Raw genomic sequence first — 13287 nt, 5'->3', positions numbered from 1 at the left:
CTTTAGTTTAAAATCTAATTTGTCTGAAATGAGAATCACTACCCAGGCCTTCTCTTGAGGCCCATTGGCATGAAAGATGCTTCACCATCCCTTCACTTTCAGTCTGGGTGTATCTTTACGTTCAAAATGGGTCTCTTGTAGGCAACATATGGATGGGTCCTGTCATTTTATCCAATCTATAACCCTGTGCCATTTTATGGGAGTATTTAGGCCATTCATATTGAGAGTGATTTTTGATAGATATGTTTTTATTGACATCGTGTTACCTTTGAAGTCTTTCTTTCTGTAGATTGTCTCTATATTTCTGTTCAATGCTATTCTTAGGTTTTTTCCTCTTTTATAGAACCCCCCTTAGTATTTCCTGCAGTGTTGGCTTGGTGATTGCATAGTCTTTTAAGCCTTGCCAGTCTTGGAAACTCTTTATCTCTCCATCCATTTTGAATGTCATTCTTGCTGGATAATGTATTCTTGGCTGCATGTTCTTCTCATTTAGTGCCCTGAATATATCTTGCCATCCTTTTCTGGTTTGCCAGGTCTTGTGGACAGGTCTGACGTTATTCTGATGGGCTTTCCTCTGTAAGTAAGGAGGCTCTTTGTCCTAGAGGCTTTCAAGAGATTATATCTACAATTATGATTCCTCAATTTGACTATCAGGTGCCTTGATGTTTTTCTGGAATCTATAATCTTGGGTGGAGACAGTGGGGCCTCTAGTACATGAACGCTGGTTCCATTTGTGAGACTGGGAAAATTTTCATGAAGAACTTGTTCCACTGTATCTTCTAGATTGTTTCTTTCTCCTCCCCTTCAGGGATTCCAATGATTCTGATGTTGGAATATTTCATGGCGTCATTTATTTCTCTGATTCTGTTTTCATGGTTTCTAAGATGTTTGTTCCAGGCTTCCTCTTGATCCTTTCTCTCTATCTGTTTGTCCTCCAGATCACTAATTCTATCTTCTGTCTCAGTTACCCTAGCTTTGAGAGAATTTAGATTAGATTGGAACTCATTGAGAGTATTGTGAACCTCAGCCCTGGTAGCTTTCAGCTCTGCCCTAACATTGTGAACATCAACTCTGGTTGCTTTCAGTTAGGCCCTAATCAATTCCGTTTGGTCATCCATGGCTTTCTCCAACCTAGCTATTGCCTGGATTATTGTTAGCCTGAATTCTCTTTCCGACATATTGTCTATGTTGATAGCCCTTAGCTCTGTTGTAGAAGGTCCATCCTCTGTATTTTTTTTCTGTTGGGCATTCCTCCTACTAGTCATTTTGGTGAGAGATGACTGAACAGATGTAGCTGGTTGTATCAACCGTGGTTTTGTCTGGGTGCACCCTGGAACACTTCTGAGCAATCAGGATTCCCCACCCAAATGAGAGAAAAAAGAAAAGAAAAAAAAAAGAGAGAGAGAAAGAGAGACAGGAAAGAAAGGGAAGATGAAAGAGAAGGTTCAGCCCAAATGGGCCCCAAGGTAAGATTTATGAGGTATACAACCAAAAACAGACAACCACAAAGACTGATAAAAGTATATAACAAAAGAAAAAATATAGATATATGCAAATAAAGGAAGAACCTTGTCAAAAAGAACCCCAAGTGTAAGATTTATATACTATCAGGACAAACACAAAAACACAGAAACACTGGTGGAAGAAAAAGATGGGAGAGTGGTTATAAATTATCAGTGTGGGTGAGAAGGTTGTTTTGATTCTTCCTGGATGTATCTTGATATCTTTGTTAATGGACTCAACTTTTCTAGGCTAAAGGGGGATTAAAAATTGGTTTACCTATAGGGGTAGTATTGATTGGGTAAGGGGATTACTTTGAAGTTTAACTCTATATGAATATTAGAAAATAAAAATAAAAAAGGAATAAACTAGACTAAACTAAGGTAAAATTAAAAAAAAATAAAAAAATAGATATGCAAAAGGAAAACACAAGTGTATGTATCAAAAACTTTAGGTTAGAAGGTTATTATGGAATTTGATGTACTGGACAGCTTGGTGTGATGTTAAATAGGTTAAAAAATTATCTATATAAAAAAAATGAGCCAGAATAGTGGGAAAAATAAAAATAAAATTTGTCCTATGAAGTAGTGGTGGTGGTTCTCTTGTAGTCTTTTTTTTTTCTTTCTTCTTTCCTGGTTGGTTTTCTGGGGGAGGGGCCTGCGACGTGTGTTTTCAGTCAATGATGTTCCCTGAGTTAAGTCCTCCAGTCCCCCTCAATGGGGTGGGCTCTGAGGAAACCGGTTTTTTCAGGCTTTTGTTCTCTGGAGGTTTTTATGTTTGTTCACCTTTTTTTTTTTTTTCTCTCGCCTTGACCACTTTTTAAAGATTTTATTTATTTATTTGGCAGACAGAGATCACAAGTAGGCAGAGAGGCAGGCAGAGAGAGAGGAGGAAGCAGGCTCCCTGCCGAGCAGAGAGCCGGATGCGGGGCTCGATCCCAAGACACCGGGATCAGGACCTGAGCTGAAGGCAGAGGCCTCAACCCACTGAGCCACCCACGTGCCCCTCGCCTTGACCACTTTTGATGGTTTTTGTAGGTTTAGAGGAAAGCAAACTGCACCCTGACCTCCCTCACAGAGAGAAGCCTCAGTCTGTTCTTCTGTGGGTGTTGCAGAGCACATATAAATCCCCCCTTGGCCGCTGGCAGAGCAGGTTCCCAGTCGAGGTTCCTGGGGACACAAGATCTTCTGCTGCAGCTGTTTGGGCAGCTCCAGACCGCCAGAGAGGTTCCAAGCAGTGATCACACACTGAGATTTTCCCACTGGTCCGGGCTGGGAGTGCCTGGTCTTTCTGGGTCTAAGAGCACCCAGCTTGCGCGCACCTCTTTCAGGGGAGGCTGTGGGTCTTGAGCGCATCTCAGGCTCTGAGAACCGGGCTCAGGTCCGAAAGCACCAGGCTGGGCCTTCAAGCACCTCTCTCAGGGGAGAGTCTGGGGCGTGCATCTTAGGCTGTGAAACAATGGCGAGTGTCAAAGAGGGCAGGCTGGGCCTTTGTACCTCTCTCAGAGGAGGATGAGGGGTGCGCGCATCTCAGGCTCTGTAGCAGGGCTCCCGCATTCTGCCATCTGGCATGGCTCCCATCCCCTCACAGGGGCCAGAGCCCACGCAATCTTGGGAGCGCTGGCTGCTCAGGGACCAAGACTGGTTTCTCCGCTGCACTCTCTCTGGCTCAACGCCAGGGGAGGCTGTCCTGGGACTGGGGACTTAAGCCCCTGTCCCTAGCCGCCCTGATTCCCACAATTTCTCCCGTGTGATCTTTTGTTCTTTTGGAGTGCTTTCAACTAGTCTCCAAGTTAATGCTGGTCCCCAGACGCAAGGCACTGTCACTCGTATTAGGGGTATTACTTTCCAACTGGTCACCTCTGGTGGCTCCCTCCCCCTTTTGTTTATCTTCCAATATCATTCTGAAGTTCCCACTCCACTTTACCTGCCCACTGGCATCTTCTGCCCCTGTAGAGATCCAGACGTGTATAATTCTGATCTCAGGCTGATTTCATGGGTGATCGGAGTTCTTTTGTAGGTAATCAGCTCACTTTAGGGTACAGATAGAAAAGGCGCCTCCTCCTGCTTCCTCCATCTACTTTTGTCCATCTTTTTGTTTGTCTGTTTTTGTTTGTATACTGCATAAATCTTACCTTGGGGCCCATTTGGGCTGGGCCTTCTCTTTTATTTTATCTTTCTTTCTTTTTTTTCCCTCTCTCTCTCTCTCTCTCTTTTTTCTTCTTTGTTCTTTCTTTTTGGTGAGAACTCTTGATTGCTCAGAAGCCTTCCTGGGTGCGCCTTGCCTGTACCACAGTCAATACATTCAGCTACGCATTTGTTCAGCCATCTCTCACCAAAATGACTAGGAGGAGGAATGCCCAACAGAAGAAAAATTCAGAGACTAGGCCCTTTCCATCAGAGCTATTGGATATGGACATAGACAGTATGTTGGAAAGGGAATTCAGGCTAACAATTATCCAGGCAATAGCTAGGTTGGGGAAAGCCAAGGTACTGGCATAAAAGTAGAAACATAGACCAGTGGAACAGAGTACAGAACCCAGATATGGACCCTCAACTCTATGGTCAAATAATATTTGACAAATAGGAAAAAATATCCAGTGGAAAAAAGAGAGTCTCTTCCATAAATGGTGCTGGGAAAATTGGACAGCTATGTGTAGAAAAATGAAACTTCACCATTCTCTCACACCATACAAGAAGATAAACTTGAAATGGATGAAAGACCTCAACATGAGGCAGGAATCTATCAAAATCCTAGAGGAGAGAATGCGCAGTAACCTTTTCAACAACAGCCATAGCAACTTCTTTCAAGACATGTCTCCAAAGGTAAATGAAACAAAAGTGAAAAATGAACTTTTGGGACTTCATCAAGATCAAAAGCTTCTGAACAGCAATGGAAACATTAAAAAAAATGAAGAGGCAATGCACAGAATGGGAAAAGATATTCGCAAATGACACTACAGAAAAAGGGATGATGTCCAAGTTCTATAAAGAACTCCTCAAACTCAACACTCACAAAACAAATAATTGTGTCAAAAAATGGGCAGAAGACATGAACAGACACTTCTCCAAAGAAGACATACAAATGGCTAACAGATATATGAAAAAATGTTCATCATATCTAACCATCAGGGAGATTAAAATCAAAACCACATTGAGATACCACCTTACACCAGTTAGAGTGACCAAAATTAACAAGACAGTAAACAACGTGTGTTGGAGAGGATGTGGAGAAAGGGGACCCCTCTTACACTATTGGTGGGAATGCAAGTTGGTGCAGTCACTGTGGAAAACAGTATGGAGATTCCTTAAGAAATTAAAAATAGAGCTACCCTATCACCCTGCAATTGCACTACTGGGTATTTACCCCATAGATACAGATGTAATGAAAAGAAGGGTCATCTGTACCCCAATGTTCATAGCAGAAATGGCCACAGTCACCGAACTGTGGAAAGAGTCAAGATGCCCTTCAACAGATGAATGGATAAGGAAGATATGGTCCATATATGCAATGGGATATTACTCAGCTATCAGAAAGGATGAATACTTAATTTTTGTATCAACATGGATGGGACTGTGTTGTTGAATAAACACATGAATAACTGAATTATGTACTCTGCTCTATATTACATCTACTTACATAGATCCTTTTAGTATTATGTGTTGAAATAGATTATATTTCCTTTTCATTGTGTTTCAGATGTTAAGGAGGATATTACAATATATTTGTTGTGACATGCAAGCACTGAGTAGACGGGGTGAGATATATTACTTTAGAAGCTAAATAATATTGATAATAACACAATTTTTCCAGCTTACAGATTGGAAATTGATTCAATTTCAAAAATGTGGAGCAGTTGGTGTTGTAAGCAAACAATGAATTATGGAACACTACATCAAAAAGTATGAGGTACTGTATAGTGACTAACATAAAATTTTTAAAAATATATAACTTTAAGCTATTCTGAAACAAACAGGATTCAAGATATTTATCATCAATTTATCAATTTCATAAATATTTCTGGGAGCTTACATATTCCAAAACAGTATCCCAAACAAAGTGATCTGTGTTGTTCAGTCTCAATCAATAAGGGGTTCCCAAAGTGACTATTTCCTGTACAAATATCCATTATACCAACAGTCTTCTCATGGCCCCAATCCAATAACCTCTTTATTCCTCAGGCTATAGATAAATAGGTTCAGAAGGGGTGTGATGATGGTGTAAAACACTGCCACTGCCTTATCCTGTCCTTGGGAATGCAAGGAGTGTGGCCTTGTATAGGTGGAGAGAGCAGTCACATAGAATAAGCTTGCCACTATCAAGTGAGAGGAGCAAGTAGAGATAGCTTTTGTCTGCCCTTTACCCGAGATCATCTGGAACACCACAGTAAGGACACGGGCATAGGAAGCTAGAATAGCCATGAATGGTAGCAGCAGAATAATAAGCCCACTCAGGAGGACTGTATGCTCATACTGGGATGTATCCTGACACACCAGTTATAATAGAGATGGAAGTCACAGAAAAAGTGGTTGATGAACCGTGATCTACAAAATGGAAGATGAAATACATACAATATATATACTAAAGCATTGATAGAACAGCTGGTCCATGCACATGTGACCATGAACCAACAGATCTTCTTGTTCATGAGTATGGGATAATGTAAAGGGTGACAGATGGCTACATATTGATCATAAGACATGAAACCAAGAAGAAGGGCTTCAGTCCCACCAAGGACTATGAACACAAATGTTTGAATCACACAGCCTAAAAAAGTAATGGTCTTACTATTTGACAGGAAGTTTCTGGTCATCTTGGGCACTGTGGTGGAAATGTTCATTATATCCATGAAGGAGAGTTGACTGAGTAGAAAGTACATTGGAGTGTGGAGTCTGGTGTCCAGTTGAATGAGAAAAATCAGTATGATATTCCCTATCAGAGCCACTGCAAAAAGAATTACAATGGCAACAAAGAGGAAAGTATCCTTTTGACCAAACTGGAAAATGCCAGAGACTATAAAATCCATTTTGATGCTTTGATTTCCTGTCTTCATAGTTTAATTTCAAATATCACAGCACATATTATCTGAATATTCCATGAAAGGTCAATGACTGCACTTCAAGAGAAAAGAAAATGATGACTATTAAGTGCCTTGAATTGGCTCCACACCATTTCCCTAGCCAAGTAAAATATACAGACTTAACACTACTTTCATTTTCTTTGCAAAATGAGTGGAAAACAACTTATCATATTCCAGTAACTTTCAAAGAATAAACACTGGATAATCAGAACTTAACCAATCTCTTTACATATAAGGCAACTGTTAGAGAATGTATGTGCATTCAATTTCCATCATCTCTATATTTATTGATCATTAAATGTATTATTCACACTCAATTACCTAATGAATTTGTGGCAGTATTAAAAGCACCCTAAGTTTCTGTTTGAAAAATACATGTTTTATCCTCTTTTTTCCCTTTATTTATTTATTTTTTATTTATTTATTTGACAGACAGAGATCACAAGTAGGTAGAGAGGCAGGCAGAGAGAGAGAGAGAGAGAGGAAAGCAGGCTCCCCGCTGAGCAGAGAGCCCGATGTGGGACTCGATCCCAGGACCCCGAGATCATGACCTGAGCCGAAGGCAGCGGCCTAACCCACTGAGCCACCCAGGCGCCCATCTTTTTTCCCTTTAAATACAGAATTCTTAGGTCTTTTAAAGCATAAACAAAGTTATCTAATCATTTTTCCCCACCTCTGATTCTAAAAGGTAATACTCTAGTAAGTATTAAAAACATTGAATGGGGCACCTGGGTAGCTCAGTCAGTTAAACAGCTGCCTTTGGCTCAGGTCATGATCCCAGGGTCCTGGGATGGAGTCCACATTGGGCTCATTGTTCTGTGGGGAGCCTGTTTCTCCCTGTGTCTGTTGCTTCCCATTCTTGTGCTCTCTCTGCCTTTCTGTCTCTGACAAATAAATAAATAAAAGCTTTTAAAAAAATAAAAGCATTGAATGTTATAAAAATATTTTCATAAAGTTCAGGAAATTAATTTTAGGCTATGCCACATTAATGTATTATAAATATAAAAATCACTTGATAGATGAGGAAGAAGTATGAAAGTTCATGTTAAGGTGAGAAGCACCTAAAAGATATGCATCTTCTTTCCCCCAAAAAAGAAATTCTCTAACACCTAGACACCTCCTCCAACATCCAAAATCATTTCTAGTTAGAGATAAAGTTCTAAATGTGAGTTCCATTCACATTAATACAAAATAAATATATTAAGGACTGACAACTTTTATGATATGTTCACCAATGTAATTTAAAAATTATGACTCCCGGGCGCCTGGCTGGCTCAGTGGGTTAAGCCGCTGCCTTCAGCTCAGGTCATGATCTCAGGGTCCTGGGATCGAGTCCCGCATCCGGCTCTCTGCTCAGCAGGGAGCCTGCTTCCCTCTCTCTCTCTCTCTCTCCCTCTCTCTCTGCCTGCCTCTCTGTCTACTTGTGATCTCTCTCTGTCAAATAAACAAATAAAAAAAATATTTAAAAAAAATTATGACTCCCAATCTTAAAACAACTCTAATTATCATGTAGCTCTGGTGCACTAAGTAATGTCTTGGAATTTCAAGTTGAAGGAAAAAAACTAAAATAACATCATCTTAAAGTTTGTTTTAAAACCAAACTGGTTTATCAAGAGAAAAGAAGCAATATTAAAGTTTATATTTACCATGCTTGGTTTCAGAACATGTTGTATGTTATTAGATCCACAAACTGAAAGTCAACAATTTCTACCTAAAAAATCTTTATCAAATAAGCAATTATATATAGTTATTTTCATCATAATAAGACCTCATTATTCTTATAGTCCACACATATGTTTGCACTGTTTCTTTCCACATTTCCCTTGAATTACACCAAAATTTTTGGTGTAAATTTTATTTAAGGTAAAGGTATTAGGCAACTGATGTCAGGAGATAGAAACTAAAGAAATGGAAGTCATACATACAGAAAATGTGTCAGCTCCTTCATATTTTCATTCAGTAATAAGGTAAATAAATATCAAATATAATTATTAATAATAACCAGGACTTGTATGGAACTATATGACTTACAATATATTTCCCTTTAATCAAACTGCATAAAATTCTCACCATGTATTTTTTTTTAAATTTCCTGAAATACTTTATCTGTTTTAAATATTTTCATTATTTAAAAAAATATTGTTGGATATAAATTTGTCCTTTACATAATGCAAAACATGGTTTAGGGAAGAAAGAAACAAAAATGTTCAGTAGTCCAATCAAGAATACAAGGATTCTCTAGGGTCACGCTCTCTTGCACATGGCTACCAAACTCTGGCTGTATCTCACTGTGACAAGACGGTCTTCATCCCCTTTGTTCTTTAAAGCTGGGATGATTCATATTCAATATAAGACCAAACAAATCTCAAATACTTAACTCTATATTATTTTCACATAAGTCACTTAAGTGATATGTTGATAACATAGTCGACTATGTTGATTGAGAATATGCACATGTCAGATGCATAAAATTCACACTACATAATCATCAAATGAAATGCATTTTTTAAAATTAATCATTTATTTTTTAAATTTTTAAATTTTTTAAAATTTATTTTCCGCATAACAGTATTCATTGTTTTTGCACCACACCCAGTGCTCCATGCAATCCATGCCCTCTCCAATACCCACCACCTGGTTCCCCCAACCTCCCAAACCCCGCCCCTTCAAAACACTCAGATTGTTTTTCAGAGTCCATAGTCTCTCATGGTTCAACTCCCCTTCCAATTTCCCCCAACTCCCTTCTCCTCTCTAACTCCCCTTGTCCTCCATGCTATTTGTTATGCTCCACAAATAAGTGAAACCATATGATAACTGACTCTCTCTGCTTGACTTATTTCATTTTTAAAAATAGTATGTCTAAGACTAACTGCATATTTTCCTTTTCAATATAAGTTGTAGGAAACTCATCAAGGCATTGTAATTTCTTTTCATGTCCTTCAGAGGACTCAGCAGATTAAACATCTATTTGATAGCTGATTGTTACTGGTAGATAGTTACTTACTGTAAATAGTCCTTTCCCTCCACTAAACCAAGTCTTAGAGACTAAAAATGATGATGATATTTCCTTGAAACACTGTATCTTTTTCAAGATGAGCAGACACACAAATTTTCTTTAATTTTATAAAATTATTAATGTAAAAGGCATTTCCTTTGAGGCATATAACCTCTTATATTGAGCTGTGTCTCATTCTTCTGGAATTGTTTTTTCTTAAAACATTAAAAAGAAGAATGGAAGACGTATCTGCATTAGTATATATAGAAAGAAATCCTAACACCCACATAGTGGTAATGCTTACAGTTACAACAATTTATTCTTTAATACTTTTTAAAATCTTAATTAAAATTTTAATTATTTAATAATTTTTACAATAAAATAATAGTATTTGTTGGTGATATATATGAATAGTTACATATATTTTGAATAATCAAACTACTTAACATGACACACCTGTAGAGCATCAAAAACAACAAATTCTAAGAGTAATCAAAAGTATTCAAATCTCTAATTTGAAACACTTTTTAAGAGCTGTTAATGTACTAAAATTCTGTAGGTCTTAGTGACTTTCATGTTTTCCTTAGGAAATATGTCTTTAAGGAGGAGTCAAGATGGTGGTGAAGTAGCAGGCTGAGACTACTTCGGGTAGTGGGAGATCAGCTAAATAGCTTATCTAAAGATTGCAAACACCTACAAATCCAACGGGAGATTGAAGAGAAGAAGAACAGCAATTCTAGTAACAGAAAATCAACCACTATCTGAAAGCTTATCTAATATATATATATTTTTTTCCTCTTTTTATATTTTTTCTTTATCAACTTTCTTTTTTTTAATAGTTTCTTTTTTTTTTCTTTTTTTTTTTCTTTCTGAACTCCTTTTTATCCCCTTTCTCCCCCCTCACGATTAGGGATATCTTCTGATTTGGCTAAAGCATATTTTCCTGGGGTTGTTGCCACCCTTTTAGTATTTTACTTGCTCCTTCATATACTCTTATCTGGACAAAATGACAAGGCGGAAAAATGCACAACAACAAAAAAAAGAACAAGAGGCAGGACCAAAGGCTAGGGACCTAATCAATATAGACATTGGTAATATGTCATATATAGAGTTCAGAATGATGATTCTCAAGGTTCTAGACAGGCTTGAAAAAGGCATGGAAGATATTAAAGCAACCCTCTCGGGAGATATAAAAGCCCTTTCTGGAGAAATAAAAGAACTAAAATCTAATCAAGTTGAAATCAAAAGAGCTATTAATGAGGTGCAATTAAAAATGGAGGCTCTCATTGCTAGGATAAATGAGTCAGAAGAAAGAATTAGCGATATAGAAGACCAAATGACAGAGAATAAAGAAGTTGAGCAAAAGAGGGACAAACAGCTACTAGACCATGAGGGGAGAATTCGAGAGATAAGTGACACCATAAGACGAAACAACATTAGAATAATTGGGATTCCAGAAGAAGAGGAAACAGAGAGGGGAGCAGAAGGTATGTTGGAGAGAATTATTGGAGAGAATTTCCCCAATATGGCAAAGGGAACAAGCATCAAAATCCAGGAGGTTCAGAGAACCCCCCTCAAAATCAATAAGAATAGTCCCACACCCCATCACCTAATAGGAAAACTTAGAAGTGTTAGTGACAAAGAGAAAATCCTGAAAGCAGCCCGGGAAAAGAAGTCTGTAACATACAATGGTAAAAATATTAGATTGGCAGCAGACTTATCCAGAGAGACCTGGCAGGCCAGAAAGAGCTGGCATGATATATTCAGAGCCTTAAACGAGAAAAACATGCAGCCAAGAATACTATATCCAGCTAGGCCATCATTGAAAATAGAAGGAGAGATTAAAAGCTTTCAGGACAAACAAAAACTGAACGAATTTGCAAACACCAAACCAGCTCAACAGGAAATATTGAAAGGGGTCCTCTAAGCAAAGAGAAAGCCTAAAAGTAGTAGATCAGAAAGGAAAAGAGACAATATACAGTAACAATCACCTTACAGGCAATACAATGCCACTAAATTCATATCTCTCAATAGTTACCCTGAATGTTAATGGGCTAAAGGCCCCAATCAAAAGACACAGGGTATCAGAATGGATAAAAAAACAAAACCCATCTATATGTTGCCTAAAAGAAACTCATTTTAAACCCAAAGACACCTCCAGGTTTAAAGTGAGGGGGTGGAAAAGAATTTACTATGCTAATGGACATCAGAAGAAAGCAGGAGTGGCAATCCTTATATCAGATCAATGAGATTTTAAGCCAAAGACTATAATAAGAGATGAGGAAGGACACTATATCATACTCAAAGGAACTGTCCAACAAGAAGATCTAACAATTTTAAGTATCTATGCCCCTAACGCGGGAGCAGCCAACTATATAAACCAGTTAATAACACAATCAAAGAAACACATCGACAATAATACCATAATAGTAGGGGACTTTAACACTCCCCCCACTGAAATGGACAGATCATCCAAGCAAAAGATCAACAAGGAAATAAAGGCCTTGAATGACACACTGGACCAGATGAACATCACAGATATATTCAGAACATTTCATCCCAAAGCAACAGAATACACATTCTTCTCTAGTGCACATGGAACATTCTCCAGAATAGATCACATTCTTGGTCCTAAATCAAGTCTCAACCAGTATCAAAAGATTGGGATCATTCCCTGCATATTTTCAGACCACAATGCTCTAAAGCTAGAACTCAATAACAAGAGGAAATTTGGAAAGAACCCAATACATGGAGACTAAACAGCATCCTTCTAAAGAATGAATGGGTCACCGAGGAAATTAAAGAAGAATTGAAAAAATTTATGGAAACAAATGATAATGAAAACACAACGGTTCAGAATCTGTGGGACACAACAAAGGCAGTCCTGAGAGGAAAATATATAGCGGTACAAGCCTTTCTCAAGAAACAAGAAAGGTCTCAGGTACACAACCTAACCCTACACCTAAAGGAGCTGGAGAAAGAACAAGAAAGAAAGCCTATCCCTCTCTCTCTCTCTGCTTGCCTCTCTGCCTAATTGTGATCTCTCTCTGTCAAATAAATAAATAAAATCTTTAAAAAAAAAGCTTAAAAAAAAAGAAGGAAAGCCTAAACCCAGCAGGAGAAGAGAAATCATAAAGATCAGAGCAGAAATCATTGAAATAGAAACCAAAAAAACAATAGAACAAATCAACGAAACTAGGAGCTGGTTCTTTGAAAGAATGAATAAGATTGATAAACCCCTGGCCAGACTTCTCAAGAAGAAAAGAGAAAGGACCCAAATAAATAAAATCATGAATAAAAGAGGAGAGATCACAACTAACACCAAAGAAATACAGACAATTATAAGAACATACTATGAGCAACTCTACACCAACAAATTTGAAAATGGAAGAAATGGATGCATTCCTAGAGACATATAAACTACCAGAACTGAACCAGGAAGAAATGGAAAGCCTGAACAGACCATAACCAGTAAGGAGATTGAAACAGTCATCAAACATCTCCAAACAAACAAAAGCCCAGGGCCAGATGGCTTCCCGGGGGAATTCTACCAAACATTTAAAGAAGAACTAATTCCTATTCTCCTGTGACTGTTCCAAAAAATAGAAATAGAAGGAAAACTTCCAAACTCATTTTATGAGGCCAGCATCGCCTTGATCCCAAAACCAGACAAGGATCCCATCAAAAAAGAGAACTACAGACCAATATCCTT

The 13287-nt window shown here is 38.2% G+C and overlaps 1 pseudogene; it reads right to left on the bottom strand.

The window, feature by feature from the left end:
• Positions 1 to 5628: 5628 nt before the first annotated feature.
• Positions 5629 to 6553, bottom strand: LOC125101294 (olfactory receptor 2AK2-like; annotated as a pseudogene).
• Positions 6554 to 13287: the final 6734 nt, after the last annotated feature.

Source organism: Lutra lutra, chromosome 5 (assembly GCF_902655055.1).
Source record: "Lutra lutra chromosome 5, mLutLut1.2, whole genome shotgun sequence".
NCBI classification, from domain to species: Eukaryota; Metazoa; Chordata; class Mammalia; order Carnivora; family Mustelidae; genus Lutra; species Lutra lutra.
This window is presented reverse-complemented; position numbering and strand designations above follow the sequence as displayed.